This window comes from Ictidomys tridecemlineatus, chromosome 15 (genome assembly GCF_052094955.1).
Source record: "Ictidomys tridecemlineatus isolate mIctTri1 chromosome 15, mIctTri1.hap1, whole genome shotgun sequence".
Taxonomy (NCBI): Eukaryota; Metazoa; Chordata; class Mammalia; order Rodentia; family Sciuridae; genus Ictidomys; species Ictidomys tridecemlineatus.
Genome location: NC_135491.1, coordinates 15,953,713 through 15,978,945, shown reverse-complemented (window position 1 = coordinate 15,978,945; position 25,233 = coordinate 15,953,713). Strand labels below are relative to the sequence as shown.

The following is a 25,233-nucleotide window of genomic DNA, read 5'->3' as shown; positions in this document are numbered from 1 at the left end:
GCGGCACACCGGATCTTTGCGTCAAGACGAAAGGGCATTTGTGTATGGAATGTCGCAGCGACGCAAAGGCCTTCGGGAAACGTGGTCTACAGCGGGATACAAGCAGGGTCAGAGTGATTCCAGGCCTGATGGTGAGGTCCAGAATGGACACCGGGCTGGAATCCCATCTGAGCGGTCTTACTCAGCTGGCTCCCCAGAACTTCTAGAAAATCTCACGCAAAAAAGGTTACATCTTATTACAATGCCTTCAAGGAAATGTAGTCCATAACTGGAAAAACTGCAAAAGGCTGCGAGGCAGGGTCTGGATTTCTTTTCAGATAGATCTACGACTAGGATGCGGTCGCCACAGTAACCAGGTTGCTGAACGCTTCCTGGGCCGGGGCGGGGGATGATACCTGCTTCACAGCCGTGTGTGTGTGTGTGTGTGTGTGTGTGTGTGTGTGTGTGTGTGTGTGTCTGCCTATCTGTCCCAATGTCCCCTGTGGGGGGGAAAAAGTGGGGAAAGGCTGTGGCTGTCCTTGTGAATGTAGTGCATATTAGCTTGAGTTTGAGACTGAGGTGGGATATTGGTCCATTTGGGATTGTGCATGAGAGGGTCTTTGGGAAGGACAGATGAGGCTGGGGAATTTTCAGGAAGTAGGCTTATTTAAGCTGCAGCGGTCCAGAGGGGCTAATGCCTAAAAATCTTTGGACTCCGAGTCTGGAAATTCTTTTAGATTTATACTTAGTGGGGATTGGGGGTTCACATAACAGTTACTCTCTGTCCTGTATTCTTAGGCTAGACCATAATTTCACATGTTTTGTCTGCAAACCTGGCATTACAAGAAAGAGAAAGCTTCAGACCACACTGAGCTTTCTGCAGTACTCATGTGAAATCCTGTTGACACTCCAAAAATCTTTCTGACCAGAAGAGAATCTTAATTATGGCAAGGGTCTTTGGGGTGAGGGTACCTGGTCTACTTCTGTATGACTAGCTTTGAGGATGTTATCAGACTTAGAAAGAAAGACAATGATATTTGGGTTCTTACAGAATTTTATAAATTACGTTGAGAATTGACCTTTGGTAGTGATTGTGGGAAAAGAAGTATGTGAACACAGTATTGTGAGAATGAGAGAAATTGTTAAGAGTTATCATTAAAACTCTAAGCATCTATTTCCTCACCTTTAAAATAAGAACAACAGTCGTGTGAGGCTTTAGAACATTGCTGTCCAGTAGAACAAAACTGGATCCCATTTTTTAATATCAGTACTATTCAGTACTGTAGCTACTAGTGATATCTGGCTATTGAGAACCTGAAATGTGGCTAGTTTGACTAAGGAACTGGACTTTTAATTTCATTTAATTCTATTTATTTATTTTTATTTTTTTTTTTTTTTTAATATTTATTTTTTAGTTCTCGGCGGACACAACATCTTTGTTGGTATGTGGTGCTGAGGATCGAACCCAGGCTGCACGCATGCCAGGCGAGCGCGCTACCGCTGAGCCACATCCCCAGCCCTCATTTAATTCTAATAAACCTAGGGTTAAACAGCTATATGTGACTTGCATTGTTACTATTGGACAGTGCAACCTGAAACATCAATTTGCCTTAAAAATTTGAAGGAGGTGAAAGTTAAAGTAATTCATGTATCAAATATTTGAAAATTGAAATGGGAAAGAGATGAAAGGAAATTCAAACTGAGCTTTAGTCTTTCTTTTTTTTTAAATTGAGGAATTGAGGAATAATTTATATAAAATCCATAAATATTGCATATTCACCTCAATGATCCTTTACATACACAGGCAATTGCCACACACTGATCAAGAATGTTTCTTTGTGCTGGATATGATCGTATATGTCTATAATACTAGCTGATCAGGAGGCCGAGGCAGGAGGATCACAAGTTCAAATCCAGCCTTAGCAACTTATCAAGATCCTAAGCAACTTAGTGAGACCCTGTCTCTAAATACCAAAAAAAAAAAAAAAAAAATCTTCCTTTTGCCCCAGATTCCACCCAGAAATGACCAATATTTGGACTTCTAAAACCGTAGGTTAGTGTTGGGGTATTCTTTTTCTTTCGCTCTGTTTTGTTTTTTCTGTGGTACTGGGTATTGAATCTGGGGTACTCTGTCTCTGAGCTGTACCCCCAGCCATTTTGATTTTTTATTTTGATACAGGATCTTTCTGAGTTGCGTAGGCTAGCCTTGCGGTCCTCTTGCCTCAATCTTCCAAGTAGCTGAGATTATAGGCATGCACCAGAGAGCCCAGCAGTTTGGGGGTATTCTTGAACTTCATGTGAATGCAGTCAGATAAATGATATGTCTGTCTTGTTGCCATCCACAATGACTCTGAATTGTCTTTTTTTATTGGGTGTGGCAATAATTCCTTTAACCAGCTAGTAAATATTTTAGGTTTGGTAGATCTAATGGTCTCTGTAACATCTGTTCAACCCCTTTAAGTGGCATGAAAGCAGTCACAGATGACATATAAACATGACTGTGTTCACAAAACATTATGGGGAGCTATTGGTTGCACACATCTGTAATTCTAGTTACTTGGGAGGCTGAAGCAAGAGGATCAAAAGTTTGAGACCAGCATTGATGACTAAGCAAGGCCTTATCTCAAATAAAATTTTTAAAAGAACTGAGGATGTAGTTCAGTGGTAAAGTACCTCTCTAGCATGCATGATGTACTGGGTTTAATGCCTGGTACTGAAGAAAAAATAAAACAAAAAACTTGATGGACATGGAAATTTGAATTTCACATAATTTTGATATATCAGAAAATGCTATTTTTTAACCACTTAAAACTATTGTTAGGTTAATAACCATGCAAAACTCCAATGATGGGCTGGCTTTAGTCTACAGACTGTAGTTTTTCAATCCTTATCATAATTTAATCTATTTTGTATTGGTAGACACTTGTGTGTCTTCTGGTATTTTTGCTATTATGACATTTAACATTCTTGAAATATCTTTTGGTAGACTTAGCGTTCATTTCTGTGGGGAATCTAATAGTGTAATAGCTGGGTCATAAGTAGGCATATATTCTCTAATATGTGTGTATATACATATTTGTAGATACTGCCAAAGTATCTATATACCTTCACGTACCTTTCCAAAGTGGTTGTGCCAGTTTACACCTCTATCAACAAAGTAAAAGATTTCAGCTGCTCTTCTTGGCCTTCTTAAATTTTGTAATATTAATAGGTGAGTAGTGGTAACTCAGTGTGATTTTAATTTGTGTTTCTCTGATGAACGTTCAGGTTAGCCATTTGATGGCCATTTGAATATCCTCTATGTCAAACTGCTTCTTCAGCTCTTGACCATTTTACTAAAATCAATTTGTTCTTTTTTCTGTTTATTTATAGGTACTTGCATATCCTGGAAATGAGGCCCTTGTAGGATATATGTATTGATACATGTTACAGGTATTTTCCCCCAGGTTATCAATTGCCTTTTCACTCTGATAATGAAATCTTTTTGAAGAACATATGCTCTTCATTTGAATGAAATCAGTTTATTAGTCTTTTATTTGTAGTTCATGGCTCATTCTGTTTAAAACTTTTCCCTACCATTGCAGACAAAGTGCTATGTTTGGCAGTTTTTGTCCTCTTCAAAATTCATGTTGAAACTTAATCCCTAAGTTTGGGGAGGTGGGACCTAATTGGAGGTATTTAAATTATCAGGGCCCAGACCTCATGAACAGATTAATGATACTATATAAAGGGCTTTGGGGGCACACCCATAATCCCAGCGGCTGGAGAGGCTGAGACAGTAGGATCACAAGTTCAAAGCCTCAGCAAAAACAAGGTGCTAAGCATCAAGACCCTATCTCTAAATAAAAACCAAAACAGGGCTAGGGATGTGTCTCAGTAGCCGAGTATCCCTGAGTTCACTCTCCGGTACTAAGAAAAAAGGGCTTGCTGTACTGGATTTTCATTCTCTCTTTTGCTCTTCTGCCATATGAGGACACAACATTTGTCTCCACCTGCCCTTCCTTCTGCCTTCCCCTGTAGCAGGAAGGCCCTCACCAGAAACAGGATGCCAGTGCCTTGATCTTGGACTTCCCATCCTCCGGAACTGTAAGGAAGTAAATATCTGTTCTTTATAAAATACTCAGTCTCAGGTACTCTGTTATACTAGCACAAAATAGACCAAAAATAAGGGTATTCTATTTTCCTCCTAGAAACATTATTGTTTTACCTTTCATATTTAGGGCTGTAATCCATCTCAAATTAAGTTTTTTATTTGTTTTTATGTAGAGGTCAAGATATATTTTTTCTCACATATATATAAGTTGTTGCTGACACTGTTTATTGAATTTCAGTACTGCCTCTTTAACAGATCATGTGACCTTATGTGTGTGAGTATATTTCTATATTCTACTTTGTTTTATTGCTATATGTACATAATTTTTATAAGATTAAGTATTGAAATTTTATGCTATAAATTGTAAACTGTAATTTTTTTATATTATGCTTACATCTTTTTAAATACCTTTATTTTATTTTATTTATTTTTATGTGATGCTGAGGATTGAACCCAGGGCCTTGCACGTGCTAAGCGAGTGCTCTACCGCTGAGCCATAGCCCCAACCCCTAAACTGTAATCTTCTTGATTTTTTTTTTTTTTTTAGTTGTACATGGACACAAACCTTTATTTCATTTATTTAAATCTACATGGGGCTGAGGATCCAACCCAGTGCTCACACATGCCAGGTGAGCACTCTGCCACTGAGCCACAACCCCAGCCCCATGTAATTTTTTTTTCATTGTAGATGGACACAATACCTTTTATTTATTTTGACGTGGTGCTAAGGATCAAATCTTGTGCCTCACAAGTGCTAGGCAAGGGCTCTACCACTAAGCTACAACCCCAGCCCTCAAATGTATTCTTTTATTTTTTTTCCTCTTAATTTTAAAATTTATTTTTAGCTGTAGATGGACATAATACCTTTATTTTATCTGTTTATTTTTATATGATGCCAGGGATCAAACCCAGTGCCTCAAGCATGGTAGGCAAGCAGTCTACCACTGAGCCACAGCCCCATCCCCTAAACTATATTCCTTAGCAACCTTAACATGGCAACTCTTGGTCCTGGGCATTTCCATATGTATTTCAAGAACCAATTGGTTGATTTACCCAAATAAAACTGAATTTCCCTGGATTTTCTTTGAGTCTATAAATATAGGGTGAATTAACAAATACCAGACTTATAAAAAACTGCTATAACTCAACAATTAAAAAATAAATAAATAAATAAATAATGGGCAAAAGATTCAAATAGCCATTTTTCCAGATAGAAAAATGACTGATAAGCCTATGAAAAGATGATCAATTATATTAGTCAGTAGGCAAATGTGATATTACTTCATATCTACTAGAATGGCTAGAATCAAAAAGACAAATAATAACAAGTATTGTTGAAGATATGAAGAAATTAGAACCCTCAAACATTGCTGGTAGAATTTAAAATGTTTAACCACTATAGAAAACAGTTTGGCTGTCTTCAAAAAGCTAAGCATGGAGTTACCACATGAGTTAACAATTCTACTCCTAGGTATGTAAGAGAATTGAAAACTTGTGTTCACATAGGAAATTCTATAGAGATAGATGATTAATAATTGCTTGGGTGTGGAGGGTGTGAGATAAGAATTGGGAAAGATTGCTAATGGGTTTAGAGTTTCTTTTTTAGGTGATTAAAATGTTCTAAAATTAGATTATAGGAACGTTTGCACACCTGTGAATATTTTAAAAACTAGTGAATATTTTAAATGGGAGCATTTTACATTAATTATATTTCTGTAAAACTTTTTTGACACGGTAAAAAGCCTTTCCAATAAAATTTACATAACAGTAGTGAGAGTAACTTAATAAAGACCTAAAGAAATGCAGAGACATGGGTCTGGAGTTGTGGCTCAGTGATAGAGTGCTTGCCTCACCCATGGGTTCAATCCTCAGTACCACATAAAAATATATAAATAAAATAAAGGTATTGTGGCCATCTACAGCTAAAATTATTTAAAAAAAAAAAAAAGAAAGTAGAAGCAATGCAGGGAGGTGCATGTGTTTGTAAATTGGAAATCTTGGTATAAGATGTCCTTTATATTTTCATACGAATTTTAGGATCAGTTCATCTATCTCTGCCAGAAAGCTAGCTTGAATTTTCATTGGGATGATGTTCAATCTGCAGATCAATTTTTGGGAGAATCACTATCTTTTTTTACTTAATATTTTCTTAGTTGTCAGTGGACTTTATTTATTTTTAAGTGGTACTGAGAATCGAACCCAGTGCCTCACACATGCTAGGCAAGTGCTCTACCACTGAGCCACAACTCCAACCCCGAGAATCACTATCCTGAGTCTGTTTTCTGTTGGTATAAGAGAATAACATTAGGTCTTAAGGCCTGAGCCCTCATGAGTGCAATTAGCACCCTTACCAAAGAAACCCAAGAGAAACCCTTCACGCCTCCACTACTCTAGGACACACCAAGAAGGCATCACCTGTGAGGAAGCAGGCCCTCATCAGACATGAATCTGCCAACACCTTGATTTTGGACCTTCCAGTCTCCAGAACTGTGAGAAATGAATTACTGTTGTTCATACCCCAAAGAGTTTGTAGTATTTTGTTACAATAGCCCAAACGGACTAAGACAATGCCCTTTATTAGGTTGAGGACCTTCTTCTTCATTCCAACTTTGTTGAGTATTTTTATCATGAAGAGGATGTTGGATATTGTTAAATGTGTGTTCTGTCTTTGAGTTAATCAAATTGATTTTCTCTTTATTCTGTTCATGTGGTGTGTTACATTGATTTTTGCATATTAATCCAAATTTGCATTCTTGGGTCTCCACTTATTATTCATCGTATATAGTCTGTTTTGTGTTGCTATAAGAAATACTAGAGGCTAGGGACTTTTATATAAAGAGGTTTATCTGAGTTTGGTAAATCTGGTGGCTGGAGTGTCTAAACAGTATGGTGCTGGCATCCTGGCAAGGGCCTTCTGGCTGTCTCATACAGTGGTGGAGAAACAGCAAGAAATGGAAGGAAGTGATGACACTATGAGGTAGGAAACTAGAGGGATTCAGGGATCAGGCTTGCTGTTTTTAAAACAATGTATTTTCCTCTTGGGTCCCTTGAGAACTACATTAATCTCTTCTGACTTTAGCACCCCCAGTGACCTAACCACCTTCCACAGGTCCTAGCTCTCCCAACTCAACCACCACATTAGGGACCAAGCTTCCCAGCACATGAAAATGACACAAACTATGTCCAAATCATAATACATAGTATATAAACTTTATTTGTTGTTTGATTCAGTTTTGTGAGGATTTTGTGCCTCTTATTTTTTGTGTTTTTCTTGCTATAAGTACTTTTATTTTAAATTTTTACTCTTTTCCTTTCATTTATCAGAGATTGAACCCAGGGGTGCTTAAACACTAAGCCACATCCCCAGCTCTTTTTTATGTTTTTATTTAGAGACAGGGTCTTGCTTAAGTTGTTTAGGGTCTCAGTAAGTTGCTGAGGGCTGGCTTTGATCTTCAATCCTCCTGCCTCAGTCAGGGATTACAGGCATTACAGGCATGCGCCACTGCACTCAGCTTAAATTTTACTTTTTAATTACTTGCTATTAATACATAGAAATATAATTTATATTTTATATTTGCATCCAGTGATCATGCTAAATTTATTCAAATAATTTTAGAATTCTTTTGGTTTTTCTGCATATACAAACCATGTCATCTGCAAATATTTCTATACATCATCTTTTTCAACCTCTGCATTTTTCCTTTCTCCTGCACTGGTTTGGGCCTCCAGTATGATCTCGAGTATAAGTAGTTATTAGAAGATACCCTTGTTTCATTCCCTTGAGTAACCCATCAAGTATGTTACCTGAAGGTTATTTTAAAATGCTCTTTATTAGGTTGAGTCAGTTTGCTTCTACACTACTTTTATTGAGAGTTTTTATAAATACTGGATTTTTCAAATGTACTGCTGTCAAGTACGACATGATCATACTTTCCTCCTTTATTTTGTTAAAGTGGTAAATTACATTGGTTTTTGAATATTAAACAATTTTATATTCCTGGAATAAAATCCACTTGGTCAGCACTTATTTTATTACTTGCTGAATTTGGTTAGCTCTATTGTTTAAGATTTTACATCTATGAGAGATATTAGCCTGAAATGTCCAAGGTTAGTTTAAAGACATTTTTGGCATCATAAAGTTGGTATTTCTGTTTGTAAAAAATTGTATTTGGTATTTTTAATTCCCTCAAACATTTGGAAGAATTAATGAATGAAAATATGTAGGCCTGCTTGAATCAGGTTAATTTTTTAATTTTTTTAAAATTTTTTTTAGAGGTTAATTTTTTTAAAGTAATTTTCTTTGTAGTAAAGTGATATGCTGTGTGTGTGTGTGTGTGTGTGTGTGTGTGTGTGTTGCTAGAGATCAAACCTAAGGATCTTGCACATGCTGGGTAAGTGCTCTGCCACTGGGCCTCATTTCCAGCCCTGGTCGTCTGTTTTTAAGCCTATCTTACTTTCCTGCAGTCACATTCTTTATGTGTGTTGGAGGGTAGGGACGGGCAGCCTGGAGATTTAACCCAGAGGCACTTCACCACTGAGCTACATCCTCAGCACTTTTTATTTTTTCATTTGAGACAGGGTGTCACTATGTTGTTTATGACCTATCTGAGTTACTGAAGCTGGCCTTGAACTTGTCACCCTCCTGTCTCAGCCTCCCAGGCTGTGGGGATTACACATGTGTGCCACTCTGCTAGCTCGAAATCACCTTCTGCTCAGAGAGATGAGAAATGAACTCACCTTTCTATGCCTCCTTAATAACAAAGTTGTATTAAGTAACATTGTCACTGATCATCCTTCCAGAAGTTGTTTTAAACCTTGCTTCTATCCAGTGATCTCTACCCTCAGTTTAAGTAATATGGATTTAAAAATAATACTAAAGTTTGTTCTCATTCATACATATAAGTAAATAAATTTTCAATTAATTTCCTACAAGAGATTAAAGAGACATATCTTAGCCCATATCTTTGTGCTCCTTTAACAGAATACCACAGACTGGATAATTTGTCAAGATTAGAAACTTACTGGCTAACTGTTCAAGAGTCCGGGAAGACTACTGTCAAGACGCTGGCAGGTTTGGTAATTCTGATTCCAAGAGAGAGCCTGTATTATGTACTGAGATGGCCTCAGATAAAATTGCAAAGAGACAAAAAAGGGGGGGGGCTAAATTCACTCTTTTATGAAAGCGTTAATCCTACCTGTGAGGGCAGAGCCTTTAAGGCCTAATCATCTCTCAAATGTCTGACTTATAAATACTGTTAAAATGGCAATTAAATTTGAATTTGAGTTTTAGTGGGGACAGACATTGAAATGGTAGCAAGAAAGAAAGCCTGGCAGAAGTTAAAATGATTTTCTAGTACTATTTTATTTGAATCTCTGCAGAATTTTATGGTAGGAAGATAGGAAGATAGAGTTATGATGGGAATGGGTCTTTCCCCAATGTAATTATTGCTCACTTTCCAGACAGAGCACAGCCCACTATTTCCTCTACAACCTGTAGCCCAATATCAGAGCCACCAATGCCCTCTGCTTCCATCTAAAAACTGCAAAAATATTGGCTCAGAGAGAAAAGCACACTATTTTTAGAGTGGAAATCTGAATCCCTTCAGCTGCAGGGCAGAGCAGAAGGCTAGCTGGGGCACAAAGCCAGGAAACTAGACTGACTGGTCTGTCCCAGAGGAAGCTTACATCACATTCATTTAGAAGTTGCTTTGCTTTGCTTTTCCAACCTGTACTGTCCCCATGGTTTCATTTTCATTTTTTCCAGCTATGTTCATATACCATGAAATTACTGTGAAATTTATATGTGACATTTAAAAAAGTAAATTATTAGTAATAGTCTGTATATGAATATATGGATTTTAATACTTGGACTGTGGATTTTAATTGAATTGTTAATGTAAGTGTATTTATAGAAATTTTATATATAGAAGCTGGCACTGCAGATATTGGAAAATCAATTTATTATGAATATCTATAAACTTTCAGTAATGTTATCAGAATATCATAAAGTTAACATAATGTTCAGATAATTTGTTATCATATGGGAAATACAATAGATTCTTCACATTATTTGAAAAAAATTTAATATGGCTTAAGTACAGTAATATAAAAGAAAATTATTAAACTCTTTGTAACAGAGTATCTTTACAACCTTATACTAAGGAAGAGTTTCTTAAACAGAATTTCTGATATTTAAAGGAATGATAAATAGTCCTATTGGTCAAAAAGACACCATAAAGAAGGTAAAAACCAAGTCATGAACTAGAATACCACTGCAAAACTACAAGCCAAATGTACATATCCAGAAGAGAGCAGAGACTCCAAAAGTAAATCCTACTTGTAGGAATTATACTCTAGAGTTATCTTAACACATATAAACCTTTTTTCAAAATATTTTTTTAGTTGTCAATGGACCTTTATTTTATTTATTTATATGCAGTGCTGAGAATCAATTCCAGTTCCTCACACATGCTAGGGCAAGTGCTCTGCCACTGAAGCACAACCCCAGCCCATACATATACACTTTTAAAGCACACAGAACTGTTCAAAGCAGCACCATTAGTATGGAGAGTGGGGAGGGGGTATCTGTCAAGAGTAGAATATTAAATAAAAATTAGCATGTGCACACAACCAGTAGAATACCACCCAGCAGCAAGAAAATGATCTAAACAGATTTATGAAAAAATATCCAAAATATAATCTTGGGTTTAAAAAATAGTGATAGACTGGGTTCAGTTGTGTACAACTGTAATCCCAGTGATTTAAGAGGCCAAGGCAGGAGGATCATAAGTTCAAGGCCAGCCTTAGCAAATTAGGAAGGCCCTGTCTCAAAATTTAAAAAAAAAAAAAAAAAGTGCTGGGCACAGTGATCCATGCCTGTGATCCCAGCAGCTCAGGTGGCTGAGGTAGGAGGATCACAAGTCCAAAGCCAGCCTTAGCAACATAGCCAGGCCCTTAGCATGTGAGCGAGACCCTGTCTCAAAATAAAATATAAAAAGGGCTGGGGATGTGGCTCAGTGGTTCAATGACCCTGAGTTCAATCCCAGGTACCAAAAATAAAAAGGGTTAGGTATACAGCTCAGTAGTGAAGTGCCCTTGGGTTCAATCCCCAGTACCAAAAAAAAATGAAATAAAACAGAAGTGACAGAATACACAGAATGTCACTTCACAAAATTTCAAACACATGTAAATGTAAACTATTTGGAGAGCTATGGGAAGGTAAGTATAAGTATAAAATCAGAATGAGTATCACTAAGTTCAAATTATAGTTATCTTTGTGAAAAAAAGAATAGGACTGATTGGGAAAGAACATAAACAGGCTTCAATGGAATTGAATTTCTTAACCTGGTTATCAACCAGGTACAGATCTGTACAGTATAATAATTTTATCCACTAAACTCCACTTATGATTATATGTATATTTGTGTGTAGAATTTTAAGGTACTGTGTTCAAAATGAAATGGGGAGAAAATAATGTCAGAGCTGAAGAATTATTTTAGTGAGTTCAAGCCAAAAAATACTGTTAAAACACAAGAGTTACAAGAGTACAGAAGAATAAGAAACCCATAGAATACATTTAAAAGAACTTGAAGATAAAACTAGAAAATAATTAAACAAAATTTAAAAGGACAAATAAGACACACAACCAGTTATAAATAAGTGACCATTCTTGTCATAGAAAATACTAAAAGAAAACTTGTGTTTACAGAGTAAGTGAAGCACACATTTATTTCTCATTACACTACAAAAGGTGAAAAAACAGCAATGAGAACAAAAGCAAATGAGACAGAGATACTACAATGATTTTGAAAATTTGAGGCAACTCAGGAGCCTGAGACAGGAGGATCCCAATTTCAAAGCCAGCCTCATCAAGGCCCTCAGGAACTGAGATCCAGTCTCAAAACTAAAAAAAAAAAAAAAAAAAAAAAAAGGAATGGGGGTGTGGCTGAGTGGTAAAGCACTCCTGGGTTAAAATCCCAGTATCAAAAAAACAAAAAAACCCAAGACCCAGAATCCACAGAAAGGGCAGTTGGTGACATGTGCCTCTGGTTGAAAGTATATACACGAACTTGTACTCCAGCCTTTCCCAATTTATTTTGCCTGCTTGTTTTGATCTCTGGATAAACTGATCTTAACAGGATATGGAGAATACACAAAGAAGGGCCAATTAAGGCACAGTTAGACAACAAACCACACTAGAAGCCTTCTGGGGCTTCTTTCCCCAGATACCAGCAACTCAAAACTTAGCCCACACAGGTGGAAGTCCTCTAAAGAAAAATTAAATGGCAAAGGGATTTGACCTCAGTGGATCTTGCAAAGAAAAGGCTAGAGCAGGACTCTTGTCAATTGACAAGCACTAACCAATGATTAGAAGGAAAGACTACCTTGTATTTGAGAAAAAATCCAATATGAAAGGAACAGAGTAAGTCAAATAGGGACACGGAATTTGGTCATAAGAGAGAATACATGGAGCCATGAGAACTCCAAATAAATAATAATGAATGTAATTACAAATCAGTAATTCATATGGTTATGAATCAGACAGTAAACATACTACATAATATTTTAAAATACATAATTATATAAGGGAAAATACTGTATCCAAACAGAACAGATTGCTATGAAGATGAAAAAAAAAAAACAGGAAAGAGTTCTAGGAAATTAACAATATAAATAATTTAAAATTTAAATACTATTGGAAGATAAAGTTAACAAAATTTCAAAAAAAAAAATTCTTGAGTTAAAAAAAAGAGATAAAAGAGAAAATAGGAGAGGGGCTGGGGTTGTGGCTCAGTGGTAGAGTGCTGCCAAGGCATGCATGAGGCACTAGTTTCAATCCTCATCACCACATTAAAAAAAACCAAAATAATGTGTCCACCTAAAACTAAAGATACATAAATAAATAAATATTTTTTAAAAAGAGAGAAGATAGGAGAAAAACATTTAAAGGCTCAACCCACGAAAAATTTCTATCAAATAATATACATTTCAGCAAGAAAGAGGAAGGAAGGAGGAAGGAAAATTCACAGAAAATTTAACAGCTCATAAATACAATAGTTTCTAGACTAAAAGTGCTTGCCTGGTATTCACATGAAAAACTTGAAAAACATCCACACTCAGACACAAAATTATGAAATTTCAGTACACTGGGAATATAATTTAACATTTCCAGTAGGGTTGGGAACACAAGATTACACACAAATAGGGAACAGATGACAAATCTTTTTATAAACATCAGCGACAAGATTATGAAGTAATAACTTTAAATTCTGATTTGTAGAATTCTCACTCCAGCAAAAACTACCAGTGCAATAAAGATATTTTCAGACAACTTTCAACTTAAAATATTTACATCAAATCCCTGCATTTTAGGAGAGCTGTTGTAGAGAGGCAGTCAGTAGTAATGAGAAATATGTCAAATTAGCAAGTTAGGACACAGAAATCCAAATCAGGGAAAGGGACGAATGAAGCCTTAAAGCAATTCTACAATCCAGATAGGCTATGATAAGGACTGTGAAAGAGATTCTGCAAGAACAAAAAAGTTATGGGATAAGATTTGAGCTTTCAGAAAAATTATCGCTGAGTCTTACATATTTGTTGTAATACCTGGAAAGGGACAGTAAGAGGAACACACACACACACAAAACCCACCATATACATACAAGCCAATTAAATCCAGGTCAAGCGAAAATTTGTGAAAATATAATTGGCCCTGAGGCCAAAAAAATATGTACTCCGTTTATAAACATAAACTATTGCTTTAACCAAACCACTGTAACATAGCTGTATTTCAAAGTGGGTCTGGCAAAGAGGAGAAAGTTCAAATTTCTTGTTTTAAATGAAGCTTGAAGTTTTCTCATCATTAAACATGACGTCTTTGATTTTAACCACCAAAATGACTTATCTTAACTAAGGAGTTAAGATTTCTTATTATCTACTAGTGACTTAGGAACTTGTCGGATTCATCTAAGATTTCATATTTAAGGAAAAAACAGTAAAACACTTGTTTCTACAGAATCCTGCTTATTTCAACATTTTGGTATCCTAACACCTTGACAGTGATGACAGACCTTACTTCCTCCTTTCCAATTTTGCTTCAAATTATTTTCTTTCTCTAACTGCCAGAGTCCTGAAGGCAACCTAACCAACATGGAGTTCATCAGAACGCCACACCCAGCTTCTTATAGTTACACAGTAATCCACAAGCACAGTCCCCCTGGAAAACAACCAAAAGTGCAGGCTATCAAAACCATCCCCAGGCATTCACAGATAAATATAGCCTCAGGTATGCGTCAAACTAAGCCATAACCGCAGACTCTACATCTGCGTCAGAATTGAGCTTAACTGCGCAACATTCTCTGCGCAGTCATTGCAGTGCATCATTCAAACAATCGTACGCAAGAAGAGCCCCACGCACGCGGGGGCGGGGGAGGGGGGACACGGACGGACACACACAAAAAAGCTACGCAGTCCAGTCTATGCATTCGGTTTGGTACACTATTTAACACCCTGTCTCACTAAATAATCTTGGCACCCCACAACCCTGGGGTTGGCCTCACCACGAGGATTGAGGCAGAGAACCCTCAGTCCCTGGGGAAGCGTGGGAGGCGCGGGAAGGGCGAGCATTCGCTATTGCGCGTGTGCGGTCCACGTTGCACCAACATTCCCGGCAGCCTCTGCGGCACGGCCCTGGAGAACCTGGATGCGGAGCCTATGACTGAAGAATAGCCTTGGTCTATGACTTTTCTCGGCCTTGAACTACATTTCCCAGAGGCTTCGGGCCCCTATTATATTCTGCAGCATCAGTCACGAGTTGATCTTGCAGGTCTGAGTCAGCCTGCCTGCGTCTTCGGTCGTCAGCCGCCCTCTCGCTGCGCTGAGGAGGCTCTGAAAAGGCTTCGGTCTTGGACCTGAACTGAGACTCGCACGTTGCGGACCTCCGGAACCGCTATCCTGGAGTCCTCCACTGTTTACCATGGTGAGCCCCGCATCTCTGCGGCCGTGGATTTTCTGAGAGGAATGAGTGCGGGCAGGGGCAGGTCGAGTCTGTTGACTGGGAACGAGGAGGGGAGGGCTCTGGGCTTGGCTTGGCTTGTGTGGATGGAGCCTGTGGCCACTTTACGTTTCTATTGGTTTCTAACGGATTGGCGCGGATTGGCGCGGGTTGGCGCGGGTTGGCGCTGGGTTGAGCTCCTGTGGCAGTAATTTGATGCAAGGGCCCTTTTGTGGCGCAGCTCACATCCAAATGCGAGATTGATTCCTATCCTTTGCTCTGAAATCAGCTGCAGAAAAAATTCCTAAAGGGAAAGTTGAAGGTGGAACCCCAGAATGAAGGTCCTCAACGAAATGTTGGGGCTTGGACTCAGGGCGGGCGGCTGGGGCACGTAGGGACAGTTCCATGGAAAAGGTTAAGGGCGGTTTTCAGCATGGCTAACCTCCGGAAAAGCAAACAGGCTAGTGTTCCTCTGCGCATGCGTGTGGGAGTCGTGACGGGATGGCGGCAGAGACTGGGTTCAAAAAAGGTCAGATAGCTCACGCATCCATTTTTTCCCCACCCGCTGGGCCTGCCATTTTCAAAAGAAGGCTGGTGAGGAGGAGAGGAGAATCATTGCTGCGTATCTGAAAATTAAATTCAAGGTGAGGTTTTGGTTACTTTTTGTTCCATTAAATCGCTTTTTGTTTTTCAGAACATGGAAACGTCTGGAATCCTTCTGAAATGTAATATATCCCTTAATCCTAAGTTTTCCTTCCACAGTGAAATCAGACGTTGGAGGGGTAGATCCCGCTCTTTCTTGGAACCACCATGACTTTCAGATTAATTGTGTACATATCCATTTTGCAAATCTTTCAGTTTTTCCTGTTAACTCTGTTATTAAGCATTCATATGTTATAGAAATACAACTCTAGAAAATAATATTAGACCATTATTTTAGACGGTGATTCATTAAAGAAGAAAAAATACTCTTAAATATATTCTTAATTTTCTGCACAGGCTTGAATTAGAAAGCAATGTAAGGGGAAGATTTGATAAATTTTAACAGTGACAAAGACTTTGCTTTTGAGACTTTTTGATTTAAGAATTTGGTGGTTTGGGCAGAGGTCTGTTTAAACAAAGGTAGACATCCAACCTACTCTAGCAGCAATCCATAGTGAGGTTTTTGGTTTTTTTTTTTTTTCTTTTCTTTTCTTTTTTTTTACTACTACTAATCAGGCAGTACGAGTTTGTTTTAGAATACACTTATGTGTGGTATATGTAAGCATCAGTATGGTATAATGGCTAAGAGTATGGATGGAATACTTTGGGTAACTCCTGGGCAAGAATGCTGGCTAGATAGGTGAGCTTGAGTGGTAGTTTATTCAACCTTTCTTTGCTATAGTTTCTTAACTGTGAAAATGCTAATAATAATAATCGCACCTACCTCATAGAATTATGAGGGTTAGATGAGTTAATAGTGGAAAGTCCTTCAGACTATGTCCGATACATTCTGAATCCTCAGAAAACACTACCTGTTATTCTGATGTAATGATTCTGGGTCTTTCACCCTCAGCTTTCTGTACATCAAGGAAAAAAAAAACAATGTGAAATTATTTTTGTTGGCACTCTTGGGTAAGAAAATGAAGCAAATGTTGAAGTCCTGTAGAAGAGCATTTTTTTAAATTTATGTTTCTAGAAAACAACAACCCCTTGAAATTGTACAGATTGTTGAATGTATCTGTTGTGTGTGTGTGTGTATATATATATATATTTTATCTGTAAAATTTGTTCTTAATATGGAAAATGTTAAGTTAATCAAAGTGTTATACAATAGTATGCAGCTAATAAAAATTTTTAAAGATACAGTAATAGGAAAAGATTTGTATATAATGTTAAACCATATTAATAATATGAACTGTTTCTCAGGAAATTGTTAAATTACATGAGTCACATTATTCATATTGTAATTTGAAGGATTTTTTTCAAGAATTATAACTAAGCTGGTTGTTTAATGGAGAAAAGATAAAGTAAAGCCATTTTGATTGATTTGGTACCAAACACATTAATGTTTGTTTTGCATACATTCACTTAACTGTGACTGAAATTTTTGCCTACCTAAATTTTGAACATTCACAGATAATATTGATACAAGAAGTGTCTCATTACATTAATGTGATATAGCAAAAATGTTCAAGAACAGTGAGATGCTTATTTCAGTTCCTTGATTTCCTGGTTATTTGCACCCATATTGTGGACCTGTTTACTCTAGTTGTCTTAATGAGCAAAAAGCATATAGAAAGAATCACATTAATTAATTCAAAGGAGACAGAGGACTGCAAGTTAGTTGTAAGTTTTATTTTACCTTTGTGCATATGAAAAGGAAACACCAATAATCCTAATTTGATTTGAAAAGTCTTCCAAATATCTAAAACCTTTTTAGATGTTAGAGATGTCAATGCCAAGATAGCAATTAATAGAATGGCCTTTCAAAATTACTTCATGTTTTTGAGATTTCCAATTATTCTCACAAGTTAAGTGTGGTGGCACACACCTGTAATTCCAGTGACTTGGCTGAGGCAGGAGGATCACAAATTCAAGGCCAACCTGGACAGCTTATGAGACCCTGTCTCAAAATAAAAGGACTGCAGATGTAGCTCAGTGATAAAGCACTCCAGGTTCAGTCCCTAGGATAAAAGAAAAAAACAAATACTCTCAGATTTTAGCAATATAATCTCTGAAATCCAAGTATCTTACAAAAACTCTCTAATAAAAACAACTCAAAAGGGCTTGGGGTTGTGGCTTAGAGATATAGAACACTCACCTAGCATAATAAAGATAATAGTGTCCACTTTTGACTAAAAAATAAATTTGTTTGTTTTAGAGAGAGAGAGAATTTTAATATTTATTTTTTAGTTTTCGGCAGACACATCATCTTTGTTTGTGGTGCTGAGGATTGAACCCAGACCGCATGAATGCCAGGCAAGCACGCTACCACTTGAGCCACATCCCTGACCCAATAAGTATTTCTTTAAAAAGACAATTCAAATAACAGAGTTTTAATAATAGAAATAAAAAGAATAAGGAGCTGGGGTTGTGACTCAGTGGCAGAGCACTTGCTTTGCACATGTGAGGCCCTGGGTTCGATCCTCAGCACTACATAAAAATAAACAAAATAAAGATATCAAAAAATATTTTAAAAAAGAATAAGATAGTAATAGCTATAATTATTCACATACCCTGTTTCAGACAGGGTAATAAGATTAAGCCTTTATGTTGGGCACTGTGGTACCCCTGGACAAGGAGACTGAGACAGAAGGATTGCAAGCCTTCATTAACTCCTTCTGTGCCATTTTATCACATCAGAATTTTTTTTTCCCTGATGCTTGTCTTGCTATGTTGCCCAGGCTGGCCTTGAACTCCTAACCTCAAGCATACCTCCTGCCTTAGCCTCCTAAGTAGCTGAAACTACAAGAACTCACCACCATGTTGGGAATCACATCAGAATTTTTTTTTTTTTCCTGGTACCAGGAATTGAACTCAGAGATATTCAACCACTGAGCCACATCCCCAGCCCTATTTTGTATTTTACTTAGAGACAGGGTCTCACTGAGTTGCTTAGCGCCTTGCTTTTGCTGAGGCTGGCTCTGAACTCACAATCCTTCTGTCTTAGCCTCTAAGTTATCTTTTTTCCTAAGAGAACTACATTCTCAGGTTGGATTTGTGGCTCAGAGGTATAGCACTTGCCTAGCACATTTGAGGGTTTGATCCTCAGCACCACATAAAAAAATAAAATAAAACTATTGTATCCAACTAAAAAATAAATATAAAAAAGAACTATATTTTTCCAAACTTAGCTCTAAAATTCATATATTAGTATTATTAGTCATGATTGTAAATATAGAAAACCTCAAGTACCAAAAGAACTCTTAGGATTAATAAGTGGGTTTAGCAGGAGCACAGGCTACAAGCTCATATATAAAGGTTATCATTTTTCTATATACCAGTAATGAACATTTAAAAGTTATTTTTTAAATGTACCATTTTCAGCCGGGCACCATGGCCCGTGCTTATAATCCCAGCAGCTTGGGAGGCTGAGGCAGGAGAAATGTGAGTTCAAAGCCAGCCTCAGCAACTTAGTGAGGCCCTAAGCAACTCAGCAAGACCTTAACTTTACATAAAAAATAATAATAATAATAAAAAAAAGGATGGGGCTGAGGTTGTGGCTCACAGAGTGCTTGCCTAGAAAGTATGGGGCACTGGGTTCAATTCTCAGCACACATAAGTGAGAAAATAAGTAAAATAAAAGCCATCAAAAACTAAAAAAAAAAAAAAAAAATTTTTTTTTTTGGTTTGTTTTTTTTGTTTTTAAGGGCTGGGGATGTGGCTCAGTTGTTAAGTGCCCTGTGTTCAATCCCTGGTACCAAAAAAAAAAAAGGTACCATTTTTATTAACAATCCAAAAAGTGAAGTATTCAGAGATAAATCTAACAAAATTAGAAAACGACAAACACTGATGAAAGAAATAAATGTACTCATGTATCCATACATAGATTTTTGTACATGAATTAGAAAATTAATACTAATACAATATCTATTTGATCTATACATTCAGGTCAGTCCCATCCAAAATGACAGCTTTTTCATAGATATCGACAAGCTGATTCTAAAATTTTATGGAAAGGAAAAAGAACCAAAATAGCTAATTTAATTCTAAAAGGATTCTGGGGGCTTCACTTTACTCTATAACAAGACAATATAAAACCACAATAATCAAGTGCTGTAGTTTTGATCTGGTTTGTCCCTCAAGGGCCCCTGTGTTAAAGGCTAGGCCAAAGCTTGTCACTATTGGGAAATAGTGGAAACTTAAAAGGTGGGGCCTAATGGGAGGTTTTATGTCATTGGGACTGTGTCCTCAAAGGGGACTGCTGAATCCCCAAACCCTTCCTCCTCTTTTTGCATCCTCCTCATGAGGGAGCAGCTTTGCTCTACCACATGCCCCACCATAATATGCCTCACCAGAGGCCCCCAAACAATGAGCCCAACTGACCATGGACTGAAACCTCCCAAACTTCGAGCCAAAATAAGCATTTTATAAGTCAATTATCTCAGGTATTTGTTATCATAACAGAAAGCTAAAACATCAACGCAGTGTAGTACAGGTGAGAGAATAATTCCAGATTAAAAGAATAGGCTGGAGCCAGGTGCAGTGGCACATGCCTGTCATCTCAGCAGCTGGGGAAGCTGAGCAGGAGGATGGTAACTTCTAAGCCAGCCTCAGCTCCGCAAAAGCAAAGTACTAAGCAACTCAGTGAGACCCTGTCTCTAAATAAAATACAAAAATAAAGCTGGGGATGTGGCTCAGTGTTTGGGTACCCCTGAGTTCAATCCCCAATCCCAGGTACCAAAAAAAAAAAAAAAGGTCTGGAGAACCCAGAAATAGACTCACATGTAATTTTTAACACTGATAAAAAGGTAATTCAGTGGGAAAAGGACAGTCTTTTCAACAAACAGTGCTACAATAATCGAACATCCATATGCAAAAAGAAAACAAAAATCTTGGCATACTCTTCACCCTTTATCAAAATAATAATAGCAACAATAATAATCTCAAAATGGATTATAGACTTTAATGTTAAAACATAAAACTCTGAAACTTCTAGAAGACAGAAAAAAATTATGTATAAATTTTATTTGGCATTGTCAGGTATTTTGTACAATATTCATTAGTTTAGATTTATCTAATATTTTCTCATGCCTAGATGCCCTGCCTGTACCAATTATTACTGGGATGCATTCATCATGATTTTCTATCTTCCTCATTCCTTCTGCATACATCAATTGGAATTCATCTGAAAGGAACTTTTGTTTGTTCCTTCTCCCCCAATTCTTGCTTTATTCAATCATATCTTTAAAAAAGAATTTAAAAGGTATGATGATTAAAAGGAAAAATTTACTAGAGGGTCTCAACAGAAGATTTAAATTTGTAGAGGAAAAAAACCAATAAACTTGAGAATGGACCAATACAGCCTACACTCGAGCCTATAAAAAAAAAAAAAAGACTCTTAAGAAGTCTCAGAGAAATGTATATGTGGAATGCTATTAAGTGTGTGTGTGTGTATACATATATATATAAAATGACCATACCATAAAGAGAGGAGAGAGGAAAAAGGCTGAAAAAAAATGAATAATGGCTAAAAACATAATTTTGATGAAAAACTCATCCCCTGTCAGAGAAGCAGTGAAATTAAACCTGTCCTCCTTTTTGAATCAGGATCTTGCTGCATTGCCCAGACTGCCTCTGGCTCCAGAGTAGCTCAGATTATACATGTTTTCCCTTCACCTGGCTAAGGAAGGCAGTGGGATGACCTGTTAAAAGTGCTAAAGAGAAAACTCAATAAGGAGTTTTTAAAGGAAAACCATCTTTCAAAACTTTTTGGAGATGGACAAAGGCTGAGTGAATTACTAGCAGAACTGCCTAACAAGAAATTCTAAAGGAAGTTCTTCAGACTTAAAGGAAGTTAAAACAAGACGGATGAAAAAAATACCTTACCCCAAGGAATGTCTACTCTTGGAACATGTGAATGTTTATCTTAAGTGATAAACAGGTTGTGGAAAGAAAAAGACACAGTAAGGTAGTAAGAACAAAAGAGAAAGGCAAACAGATGATACTAGAAGCAGAGGAGAACTGAAGTTGTGATGTGAGACCATTAGCCAAGGAATGAGATGGTATCTAGAAGCCAAAAAAGGTGGTGAAACAATATCACCTGGTGAGACCCATCTAAGAGCAGGTCTGTATGAGAGTATATTTCTGTTATTTTAATTTGTTATTATTAGCAATAGGAAATCAGTACAAAGTAATTACAGGAATACAGACAAGATATGCCTGTAAAGATAATTATGTCGATAAATATAAAAAATACTTTTTACTCTTTTCCTTCAACTGAGGTTGTTTTTATCTGGGGTCGAGGAAGCAGGTACTGGGATTGAACTCAGGGGCACTCAACCACTTAGCCACATCCCCAGCCCTATTTTTTTTTTTTTTTTTTTTTGAGACACGGTCTCATTGAGTTTCTTAGTGCCTCCCTTTTGCTGAGGCTGGCTTTGAATTCCTGCCTTGGCCTCCCCAGGCACTGGATTATGGGTGTGCACCACAGTGTCCTGCTTCAACTGAGTTTTTAAAAGTATATTGCACCAAACAATTACAAAATTATATTTTGGTGCTTATAACACAAAGATATAATAACACGAACACTAGCACAAAGAGCAAAATAAAGTGGAAACAAATGATTGAAGCAAAAGTGACACAAAGAGTAGAAGAAAACCAATTAAAGCAAAACTTAAGTTTCTTGAATAATCAACAGAATGGACAAATGTTTAGCTCAACATAACTTCCTAAAAATGTTGAGGATTTTTGTGTCTATATTTATAAGGGATATTAGGATATTAGCTAGACTGACCAAGAAAAACAAGCAAAGTACTAAAGACAGGAATAAAAAAGGGAACATTTCTCATCTCTAAATATCTTATAAAATAAAAAGTATAGATTATAATGGTATATTATAATGACTGCAACTAGGCACTGGGGTATAGCTTAGTGGTAGAACATTTGCCTTGCATGTATGAGACACTGGGTTCCATCCTAAGCACCACATAAAAATAAATAAAATAAAATAAAGTATTTTGTCCATGTACAACTATTATAAAATAAAATACTTAAAAATAAGTATGCAAATCATACAAGAAATAAATGAGTGCAAATAGATTAGAGAACTATTAGATGATGCAAGTAAATTTCTAGAAGGATACAAATTACCAAAAAGAAGAAGAAATTATTAAAAAAATACAAAATCTGAATGGACTTTTTTAAGAAATGGATTTTTAATTTAAAACTTTCTTGCTAAGTTAACTTCAGACTTATATAGCTGCACTGTGGAATCTTACCAAACATTTAAGAAATAATTCTCATCTTTCACAGACTTTTATACAAAATAGGGGAGTAAATACTTCCAAACCATCTGTGAATCCATTATTACACAGCTACAAAAGCCTGATAAAGACAGTAGAAGAAAAGAATACCATAGACCAATATCCCTTGTGAATATAAGACAAACATCCTCCATATTTTTAGGAAGTTACATTGAGCGGCACAAAAAAAAAAAAATGACCAATGGGATTTATCCCTGCAATATAGGATTGGTTTAACACCCTAAAAATCAATTCTGTCAACAGAAAAAGCAAAACCACATTATCATCTCAGTAACTACCAAAAAAGTGGGTGTGTGTCACAGTGTCCGGCTTCAACTGAGTTTTATTTCTTTGTTATTTCTTGTCTGATTTGCATCTTCTTTTTAAAAATATCTTATTTTATAAAAAAGTATTTGGCGTAAGGTTAACATTTATTCATGGGGGGAAAATCTCAGGTCTGAATAAAAGGGAATTTCCTTTAACATTATGCTTTACCTTTAGGTTCAGGAATGAGAATGTTTGCTCCTACCAAGTTTCTTCAGACTTTTGGGGGAAAAAAAAAATTAAATCATCCAGACTGGGAAGAAAGAACTGAAATTGTCTATATTATATGGACTCATAATCATGTATGTAGAAAATATTTAACTAATATAAGACATACTAGAAGAAGTCAAAAAGGTCACATACAAGATCTATATATAAATACTAATTGTATTTCTGTGTATTAGCAAGGAACAATGTAAAAATGAAATTAAAATAATTTTCATGTGCATATCTAAAGGAAAAAATTAAATGCAAGATATATAAACCAAACTACCATAAAAAATTTCTAGAATTAAATTAAAGAGCTAAATAAATGTTTAGACATCCCCCATTCTCTATTGAAAGAGTGAATAACAATATCATTAAGATGGCAGTACTTGAATTCTTAGTGGCTTGGGAGGCTAAGGCAGGAGGATCGCAAGTTCAAAGCCAGCCGCAGCAAAAGCAAGGTACTAAGCAACTAAGTGAGACCCTGTCTCTAAATAAAATACAAAATACAGGGGCTGGGGTTGTGGCTCAGGGGTAGAGCGCTTGCCTAGCTTGCGCGAAGCCCTGGGTTGGATCCTGACACCACATAAAAATAAATAAACAAAATAAAGGTATTGTGTGCAACTAAAAAACTAAACATTAAAAAATAATAATAATACAAAATAGAGCTGGGGATGTGGTTCTGTGGTAGAATTCCCCGGTCAATCCCCAGGCCCTCGCCATATATATATATATATGTGTGTGTGTGTGTGTGTGTGTGTAATATATATATATATGTATTTTTTTTTAAAGATGGCTATACTATCTAAAATGATTTCAGGATTAAGCGCCATCCCATCAAACTCCCAGTTTTTTTTTCCTTCAGAAAACAGTAAACTAACCCTAAAATCATATGGTTATGCAAAAGACCGAGAGTAGGCAAAGCTGTTTTTTTAAAAAAGAGGAAGAGAGCTGCCTAGCATGCAAGGGGCCCTGAATTTGATTCCCAGCACCCCACGCACCCACCCATCCACACACCCACACACACACACAGAACAAAAGAGGAGTCATACCTCGATTTCAAAGCTTAATAGACTTAAATACCTACGACGTTCCGGCCTAAGGCAGCTCCCGCGGCGCACAGGGTCCTGCGGCAATTCGCGTGGCCATGGTTGCTGAAGCTAAGAAGGAGCTGCCCACGGAGTCCTCCTACCCAGCACATGTAGAAAATTACCTTTTAAGACAGTTTAGGGTGACAATAGATGCTATCTCTAAGGATCTCGGCATAGGGAATGTGGCTAGTGGGAGACACGCAGATTTAAAGGATTCTGCTACGTAGAATTCGATGTCGCGAGTCCGTGTCCTCACGTACCGCAGCGCACTGGTGGGTGCTCCGTCACTTCATGTGGGCAATGCAGAAAGCAGAAACAAGGTAAAGATGGCTTTGGATTTAGGAAAGGTGGATCAGATGGCAGAGGAATGGGTGGCTCTCCGTAATCTGGAGATGGCTGGGATTCCCGGGATGACATCAATTCCGGTTTCAGGGATGACGTGAAGGCCCGTGTGACCCGTGAGCGGGCCCTCCAATGGGGAGCCGCTTCAGAGATGACCCTCTTCAAATTCCAACGTGGATTTCAGAGAACCAACGGAAGAGGAAAGCTCGCAGATACCGCGATACTCCTCAATCTAAGCGTCCAGTCCCAACTCCGCCA

General features: G+C 37.1%; 1 protein-coding gene and 2 long non-coding RNA genes across 10 annotated transcripts in view; 2 read left to right on the top strand and 1 right to left on the bottom strand.

Moving 5' to 3' along the window:
* Positions 1-89: 89 nt before the first annotated feature.
* Positions 90-10,465, top strand: LOC120887939 (uncharacterized). 2 transcript variants are annotated; one of them, XR_013431183.1, is made up of 6 exons: positions 90-225; positions 3,352-3,411; positions 3,952-4,073; positions 4,311-4,346; positions 4,620-7,049; positions 9,054-10,465. It is a non-coding gene; the product is annotated as an uncharacterized LOC120887939 (long non-coding RNA). The 2 variants fall into 2 exon arrangements; XR_013431184.1 differs by lacking the exon at positions 9,054-10,465 and having other exon boundaries at positions 4,620-8,773.
* Positions 10,466-11,977: 1,512 nt separating this feature from the next.
* Positions 11,978-25,233, top strand: part of Znf540 (zinc finger protein 540) — a 37,487-nt gene continuing 24,231 nt past the window's right edge. The window contains exons 1-3 of one of the 5 annotated variants that reach the window (XM_078033124.1): positions 14,912-15,050; positions 15,656-15,709; positions 23,513-23,637. The gene's annotated coding sequence lies outside the window, so the exon portion shown is untranslated. Of the gene's footprint in view, positions 15,051-15,652; positions 15,710-23,512; positions 23,638-25,233 lie in introns of all 5 variants that reach the window. The other 4 variants (XM_078033125.1, XM_005340481.5, XM_040279444.2 and 1 more) reach the window with 4 other exon arrangements.
* LOC120887942 (uncharacterized) lies at positions 14,155-25,135 on the bottom strand. Of its 3 annotated transcripts, none has more exons than XR_013431182.1 (4): positions 24,595-25,135; positions 17,599-17,731; positions 16,492-16,624; positions 14,155-15,691 (listed from the first exon to the last, which is right to left on the bottom strand). It is a non-coding gene; the product is annotated as an uncharacterized LOC120887942 (long non-coding RNA). The 3 variants fall into 3 exon arrangements; XR_013431181.1 differs by having other exon boundaries at positions 24,630-25,132; XR_013431180.1 differs by having other exon boundaries at positions 24,626-25,130.